Genomic DNA, 8,740 nt, shown 5'->3' on the forward strand with positions numbered 1-8,740 from the left:
CATGTATCCTTTCTCCACTCGGAAGTAGTAGTTTCCTGTGTCACTCCTCCTGGCGTGTCTGATGCCCAGAGAACAGTCGTTGGTCATGGGGTTCCCAAGGAGGCGGAATCGGCCCTCGGTCTCCACAGATACTACTCTGTTTGGGTTGTTCGTGGCCACAAGATTGTCGCGGCGTGCACCATACCAGTACACGTAGAGTTCGGCAGGGGGATGCCACACACTCCAGGAGTAGGAGAAGGAGCAGGGCAAGAAGACACACAGACCCTCCTGCACTCTCACTGACTTCTGCACTCGGAGCTCGAACCCGGAATTGTCCTGACGGGACCCTGTGGGGACACAGAGGCTCAGCTGCAGCTCCGGCCCCTCCCCCGCCGGTGCCCGGGCCTCCCCCTCGCCCCACTCACCTCCCCACAGCAGGGGCAGCAGCAGCAGGGGCACCATGTCTGCGTCTGACAGGGCAGAGCCTGAGTCTAGGTCCTTGTGTCAAGGAAGGAAACGTGCAGAGTGTGTGCTGGGGCCGAGGACTCCCCGACAGGAAGCAAAGGCTGAGAGAGCTGTGGCCACGCCTGGAAGGGGAACTTGGGCTTCACAGCCATGGGAGTGATTTGGGAAATAAGACACATCATTTTGCAAATGCGTACCCCGAACTAGTGAGGCAGCAAAAGGCTTGTCTAGGACCATAAGGCCCCTTTGCTGCAGCCCTTTCGTCTATACCAAGTCTACACGGGGAAGGGAACACCACCTGGCCAGCTCCCTGGGGATCAGAGCCTCTAGGCCCTCAGAGAGGCCAAGAACAAATCCATTATCACATCATGGGGGCCGCGCTAAGAGGAATCCAGCGGCGTGTCCAGGTGGCAGAAGTCCGCCCTTCTGTCCGGAGAGAAGTTAGGCTCTCAGGGACAAACACATCAGGTGCCTTGTGATCCCCAGCAGTGATGCTGGAGTCTCCTGACCTTTTACAGTCGGGTCCCAATTCTCATCTCTCATCCCAGGTGGCCTCAGACTCTGGCCCTGGCACTGATGCCCAGAAGAGGCCTGAGAGCCGGCCGTTTGGAGTGTGGAAGTTGAGGGCATGGAGTGACCAGGTTGGAAGCCAGGCACCTACCTACCAGCACCTCACCTATCACCTGTTCCACTTTACCAAAGCTATTTAGCCTCTCTGTGCCTCAGTTTGCTCATCTAAAAAATAGAGACCCTACTAGAAATGTTCCATGAGGATTGAAGGAGTTCATAAGCGTCAAAAGCGCAGGGGACAGTGCCTGGTACTGAGTAATCGCTCATTCAACTAATACTTCATGAACACCTGCTATGTGCCAGGCTTTGCTTTAGGGGCTGGAGATGTAGCAAAGGGCAAGTTCTTGGGGTGGAAAAAGTGAGTGAAAACTCTAATTGGAGAGGTAGAAAAAATGGCGTAGGTGAGAGAGGCTTTGTTCGTCTCTCTTGGGACCACATCAAAGTTGTGACAGAAACACAGAGCAAATAGCAAGGAAAGTTGCCTAGGATTTAGATGGACAGAAGCCCTACAACCACAGCGAGAAATAAGAAACAGCCTGTTGACGCCTCTTAAAGGGGCCGCGACCGCGAGCAGACTTGAGTGGTGATGGACTGCTTGCTCTGAGCACCAGCACCAGGTTGGCTGCTGGTCGGTGGGGAGGGCATCAGGGACTTACAGGGGGACACTAAATTGTCAGACCTAGGGCCAGAGGTGAGGCTCTCTCCCAGGAAGAAGTGCTGGCGATATCCATCGTTCCCTCCCCGCTCCCAGTGCGCAGACGCAGCATTGCCTTAGCTGAGACATCATCAAACTGGGTAACAGAGGTCGCTCCACCCAGAGAATTCCCTGAATCCCCAACTCCCCCAACTCCCCCAACTCGCGGCTCCACCCAAGCCACATATAGGTATATCCTTGGTGAGTCAGGTGCTCCTTGCTGAGCAGCACCTAGACTCACACTGGAGGCAGCTGGCCTCGGTTTCTGGTGTGGCCTTTTGAGGCAACTATAAGCACAGCATCTGTGGACTGCTTGCTGAATCTTACCAGGTGGTCCCGGAGGGACTCAGGCTGGAGCTAAACTTGAACCCCTCTCAGGACTGTGCCACTGGACACCTACTACACATAGCTGTGTTATAAAGATGCTCGGTGGGTCCCTCTCACTCTCTGCCTCTGAGAGGAGACCACACTCTGTCTGTGGAGTGTTACCCCTTTTCTAATAAACTTTCTTTCTGACTCTTAAAAAAAAAAGAAGGAAGATGCTCAGTGAACTTAGTGTAAGTATAGACGAATTCAGTGAGAACTTTAACAAAGAGATTTAAAAAAACATAAAAATGGAAATGGAAGTTATCAAAGGGAACCGGTCAGAAATGAAGAACACATCTGAGACGAAGAGTATAATAGATGGAATCAACAGAGTGAATAAAAAAGAGGACTGAACCACTGAAGATGAGGAAGCCAAGGACACTCAATCAGAACGGCAAGAAAAAAGAAGTTAAGGCTATAATAATAATTTAAGGAGCCTGTGGGACACAATGAAATGTAAAGATATCTGTGACACAGGGGTCCCTGAAGGAAAACAGGATGTTGAAGAGCTATTTGAAGAAATAATGATGGGAAACTTTCCTAACCTGATGAAGAAAATAAACGTACAACCCCAGGAAGCTCAGAGAGTCCCAAGAAAGAGGAACCCAAAGAGGCCCACAGCAAGACACATCATAATTAAAATGTCAAAGGTTAAATACGAAGAGAATCTTAAAAGCAGCAAGAGAAAAGCAGTTAGTGACCTACAAGGGAGCATCCATAAGACTGTCAGCTGATTTCTCAAAAGAAACTCTGCAGGACAGAAGGGCTTGCCACAAAATATTCGATGTGATGAAACCCAGGATCTGCAAGCAAGAATACTCTATCCGGCAAAGCTACCATTTAAAGTCGAAAGATAGAGAAAGAGCTTCTCGGACAAAAATAAGCCAAAGGAATTTATCACCGAGCCAGTATTACAGGAAATGTTGGAGGGACTTCTTTAAGAAGAAAACACATGTATCAAAAACAGGAATAAAGGAATGTGGTAGTAACTACATTTCTATCAGCAAATACCTCAAATGGAAAAGAATTAAGTGCTCCAACCAAAAGACAGAGTGGCTGAATGGATAAGCAAACAAGACCCGTATATATGCTGCCTACGAGAGACTCACCTCAGATTAGAAGACACACAGACTGAAAGGAAGGGGATAAAAAAAGATATTGCCCTGATGGACCTAGAGGGTATTGTGCTGAATGAGATGGGTCGGATAGAGAAAGACAAATATCTCATAATTTCATACATGTGGAATCTAAAGAATAAAATAAAAAGAATAAAATAAGCAACAAGAACAACGAAGCGGAAATAAACTCATAGATACAGAGAATATTTTGAGGGCTACCAGATGGGAGGCGGGGTCAAAGGGGACAGCAAAGGAAAAAGGCAAAGGGATTAAGAGGTACAAATGGAGAGCTGCAGAATAGACATGGAGATGTAGAGTGAACATGGGGAAGACGGTTAATAATATAGTAAATATGTAAAGAGGAAGAAGGGGATTTGATTTAGTGGGATGATCGCTTTGGGAACTACGGGGATCTCTGATCACTATGCTGTACAGCTGAAACTGGTATATTATCGTATGGCGACTAAATAGAAAAAAAAAAGCTCATTGAGTTGTACAGTGTAAATACGAGCAACTAATTGTCTATTATCTTTCGATAAAGCCAAGAAAAAAAACTCTAGCTGGAAAATAAACAAACAAACAAACAAACAAACAAATAAATAAAAACTGTAGTCAGAGGACACATATTCAAGAAAAAATTTAAAAACATGGTCTCTTGGAGAATGACATATTTTGAGCAAAAGACTAAGAACAGGAAAACAGAAGAGGAATAGTTGAGGACTGCTGGAATTTTAAAAAACATGTCTGGACCGGACACCCTCGGGGCCCAGTATGTAACAAGAGTCTAACTGAGAACAAAGCCGACAGGGGAAGGAAGAGCTGTAGAGTTAGCAAATAAAGTAAGAGGATGTTGGGGACATTGACCAAGCTCAGGAACTCTCTGTTCCTGAAGCCAGTGTCCTCGAGAACTTCTCAATCTGAGCTGACACTTTGCTTTTGTTGTGTTTCATCTTCTCCAACCCAAGCTAGAAAGACCTCGTGTGGGTCTCACACAACCTCTCCCCTAACAACGCGTCTGCGCCCCGTCACCTTCTCTGCCTCGGCCCCTGAAACTGCCAAAAAACCTCCCCGTGAAACATGACTTCGGTTTCAGAATTCACAACTTTTCCGCAGACTTCTGTTGGCTTTGATCTTGGGAAGCCTCTCGCCATATATTGCTGCGCTGCCCACCATGTAATATCATCTCCCTCCTCCCAAATCGAATCCAGGCACCGTTCGTCAAAAGCACTTGCCGAGCTGTCTGCTTTACTCTTTACACTCGTCTGCTTTACTCATGTACCATAACTGCCTCGTCCTTATAAGGATTTGGTTGGGGGCTCCCCAAACGTACTAAACAAAAATCTACGGGCTGTAGCGTGTCCCTCTCTAACTGGTCTTAGAGGAAACTCACCTTGAGAAAGGGAAAGAAACCAAAGGGGAAGGGCTCCCCCTGCCGGACTTGGAGAGCTTAGCATTTTTGACATATTTCAGTCGTTAAGCTACCCATGTTCCCAGAATGTACCTGTGCAAGGCCTAGCCTCCAACAAAAGTGTACGAAAGAAAGAAAACTAAAAATGACATTGCAGGAGACCTCTGGTTTCATCTGGGACGTGCAGATTGCTTGGAATAGCACTCTCATTCTTACAAGAAAAAGCTGAATAAACGGGGAATCAATTCTTTTTCTCAGACCCATCAAAGAACTAAGATCACAGAGCAAGCCACCACCCCAAAATCTAGGGAGACTGGAAAATGCAGAATGTTAACCAAGGTCTTTTCCCTTGGCATCTCTGATGCCCAGAGAACAGTCGTTGGTCATGGGGTTCCCAAGGAGGCGGAATCGGCCCTCGGTCACTTGCACGGTAAGTTTGACCATGAGGGGGAGGCTGAATGCAGATTACCAGGAGATTGAGAAACTCCTCTGGGTCTCCGTCTTCGGGGTCCCCACACTTCTGTGCATCTTACCTCCAGGAACCCCACCAGGTTTGCACAGGGAAGAGCCCCTCATAACTCTGGCAGGGTTAGGGATGAGTAATCATTGTGAAATTAGCATAGGACATTTCCCATAACATAAGCCTGCTCTCCAGGGAATCCCTGTACCACAGCCGGTTCCCATCTTGAGGGAGGCATTTCTCTAAATCCAACACAGTCTAGCCTTCCTGTCTCACCTAAGAGGGGTGGAGAGAAGCTGAAGGTCACGTGCAAGAGCCACACCCCAAAGACACAGGCCCACTTGTGTGGGTCCCAGCCTCGGTAGTGATGCTATCGATTAGGAACACCTGGGCACCCACCTGGCCCTTAATACTTGCAGCCAGCCCCCACAGACATTTCCCTGACCAGAGTCAATGTTGCAGTTCCTAGGATGACTGCAGAACGCATTTCAGCAAAAACCATCAGGAAAATCTGAGGAACAAGATTTATTATTCACAAGTCTCACAAGGCCACACTGCAAGGGACGAAGCATGGAGCTGGGGTCTGCTGGCGAGGGGGCGGGGTAGGGTTTCACGGGTTCACTCCTTATTGACTAATTTAAAGCATAAGAGAATCGGGGTGTGGGAAGGGAGAAGCGGGATCACTCGAGTGGTCAGTTATCTAGGTTACCCCAGATTTTAAAAAAGAGAACTTTGAGGGGCAGGGGGTTAATTCTTTATATGGTTGTTTTGCTAGTAGCTGTGTCTTAGGTTGGCAATGTTTATTCAAGATGGATGTCATTTGAAATGAATGCCCTACCAATCAAAAGCTTAGTGACAGGCACTTCCACTATACTCATTAAGATTTAATCATAACATGTGGTGGGCTAAATAGTGACCTCCAAAGATATACAGGCCCTAATCCCTGTAAATGTGACCTCACGTGGCAAAAGAAATTTTGCAGGCGTGATTAAGTTAAGAGCCTCGAGATGGGGAGATGATCCTGAATTATTTGGGGGAGCTCTAAATGGCATCACGAAGGTCTTTAAAAGACAGAGGCAGAGGGAGATTTGACTACGGAAGAGGAAAAGACGACGTAATGATGGAAACAGACACCAGTGATACACTCTGATGATGGAGGGAGGGGCCACAAGCCAAGGAATATACAAGGCCACTTGAAGCTGGAAGGACATGGAAAACAGATGCTCCCCTTAGAGGCTCCAGAAGGAGCCAGCCCCGCTGGCACCTGAACTTTAGCCTCACGAAACTGGTTTTGAATTTCTAACCTCTAGAAACAAATACATTTGCGTTGTTTCGGCCACTGAGTTTGTAGCCGTTGGTTACAGCAGCCTTAGGAAACTAATACATAAGGCTAGAGAATACTTCCCTTAGCCACACCTGCAAGGCTCTGGTATAATAACAGTGAATTACAGCTGAAAGAGGGCAGGAGAGAAATTTGAAGTATGGCACCTCCAGCTACAGAAGACATTAAACAAAGCCAAACTCCTAGTCACATCAACAGAAAACCTTATACTAAATGTACCCCAGTTCCTATCCCTCCATACATCATATATAGCTATATGGCCAGCAATTAAAAAAAAAAAAGTCAAGGCATGCTAAAAACTAAAACAAAGGCATGAAAAACAACAACAATGAACTACAGGGAGGACATATGAAAACTTTCTAATTTTGCCGTGAACCTAATACTGCTCTAAAAATTAAAGTATATATTTTTTAAAACATCGACAACACTACGGTCTGCAAAAAACAAACCAAACATCGGACCCAGACTCAGACATGACACCGATGTTGGAATTACCACACCGAGAATTAAGAATCCCCATGAGTACTGTGTTAAAGGTTCTAAAGGAAAAAGTAGACAACCTAAAGGAACAGATGGTAATGTGGCAGAGAGCTGGAAGCTCTAAGATAGATTCAGAAAAGAAATGCTAGAAATCGAAAACATTGTAACAGAAATTAAGAACAAGTGGCCTCTCTGGTTGACAGCAAATGTACTCCCCTCTCCTGTAATACTAAGATGAGTCCCGGAGGGAAAAGCCCCCAGCTCCTGGGGTCCTGGCTCGGGGAAGTATTGACAAATATCTTAATTAACGAACATGCCATATCTCTTACTTAGGGCTTCTTTAATTTCTCTTGGCAACATCTTACGGCTTCAGCGTCGAGGTCTTGAAACTCTTTTGTTAGTTTTACTTTTAGGAATTTCTGTGATTTGGGGTACTTTTTAAAAAGATATCGTATTTTTAATTTAATTTTCTGATGTTGCTAATATTTCTGCATGTTGATTTTGGATCCAGCTACTCTGTTAACTTCACGGATTAATTCCAATCGTTTGTTTTTAGACTATTTTGAATTTTCTGTGGACACTATCTTGTCATTGGAAACAAGAATGTTCGGCTTCTCCTTTTCGAATCACTATGCCTTTTATTCTTTTTCCTGCCTCATTGCATCCTCTGGTAGTTTCAATGCAATGTGGAGAAGTGGTGAGAACAGACGTCTTCATCTTTTTCTTGACTTTAGAGGAAAAGCGTTCAATATTTCACTCTTCAGTATAACTGGAAGCCCATCCTACACAAGTACAGTGAATCCAGTGCCACTCGCCTCCCAAAATTCTCGATCTTAGTTTGGAATTAGTTTACATACGGGTTTTCAAAATATTTTAAATTTATTGGTTACAGTTTACCATTTGGAGATGTCTCACAATAACCCGAATGCCTAACTTCTTTTGAAAAATGTTAATATCTGGTATTTCCACCTGACAGAAATCAGCTGGGTCTGAGCAGGAGCTTCCAACTCTATTCTGCTGCGTTCTCGCAGGAAGCGTTATGGTCTCCACTCTGCGCTGAGGCCAAATATACCATTTGTCAGTATATTGGCCCCTTTTTTTTTCCTTCCACGTCTCCTACACTCAATTTCTATACCTCTCTTTCTACTCATGGAACTTGATTTTGTATCTTCTGGGAATATAGGTCCACTGACCCATCAGACAAAAAGTCCTCTAGCCAGAGGTTTACCCTCTAACTTGATTTCTCAGCGGTAGATCTTTCTCACTCTGAGGAAGGGAGGCAATCAAAGTCCAAGTGCGCCACCTGCCGGACAAAGTGTGCTCCGCACACTCTGCCGGTAAATACGGTGAGACCAGGGTCCACAATTTAGATGCCCAATGCTCCAGCTCCCTCCAACACAATTTGTACAAATAATAAAGTAGAAAAAGAATAGAGCATGGAAAAAATTATAAAGAAGATTTAAATAGTTAGCTGTAAGAAACCGAAATAAAAAACTGGTAGACTGTAGCAGCTTCTCACAAGGAAATTAAAGAAAACCTTTTTTTTAGATTTAAGCAACACTAAGACAACGGAATAAAAATAGAACTAGGGAATCTAGGAAAAATAATTAAAAAGCGAATAATGACAATGAAAAATTAAAATGGATTTAGAAGAATAAATTACAATACTTGGCACAGAGAAAATAAAAACCACTAGCATAGAGTCTAGAGTCGGAAAAATCACACAAAATGCAGGAAAAAGAATCAAAGGGTGAAATGATGAGGGAAGGAGGAATAGCTCTGGAGGAATCAAATTATTTAGAGAATTCTTTGTTCGGTTCCTTGCTAATAATAGGAAAACTTGGAATGAATGAATGAT

The sequence above is a fragment of the Pteropus vampyrus genome, unplaced genomic scaffold, assembly GCF_000151845.1.
Source record: "Pteropus vampyrus isolate Shadow unplaced genomic scaffold, Pvam_2.0 Scaffold448, whole genome shotgun sequence".
In the NCBI taxonomy this organism is placed as follows: domain Eukaryota; kingdom Metazoa; phylum Chordata; class Mammalia; order Chiroptera; family Pteropodidae; genus Pteropus; species Pteropus vampyrus.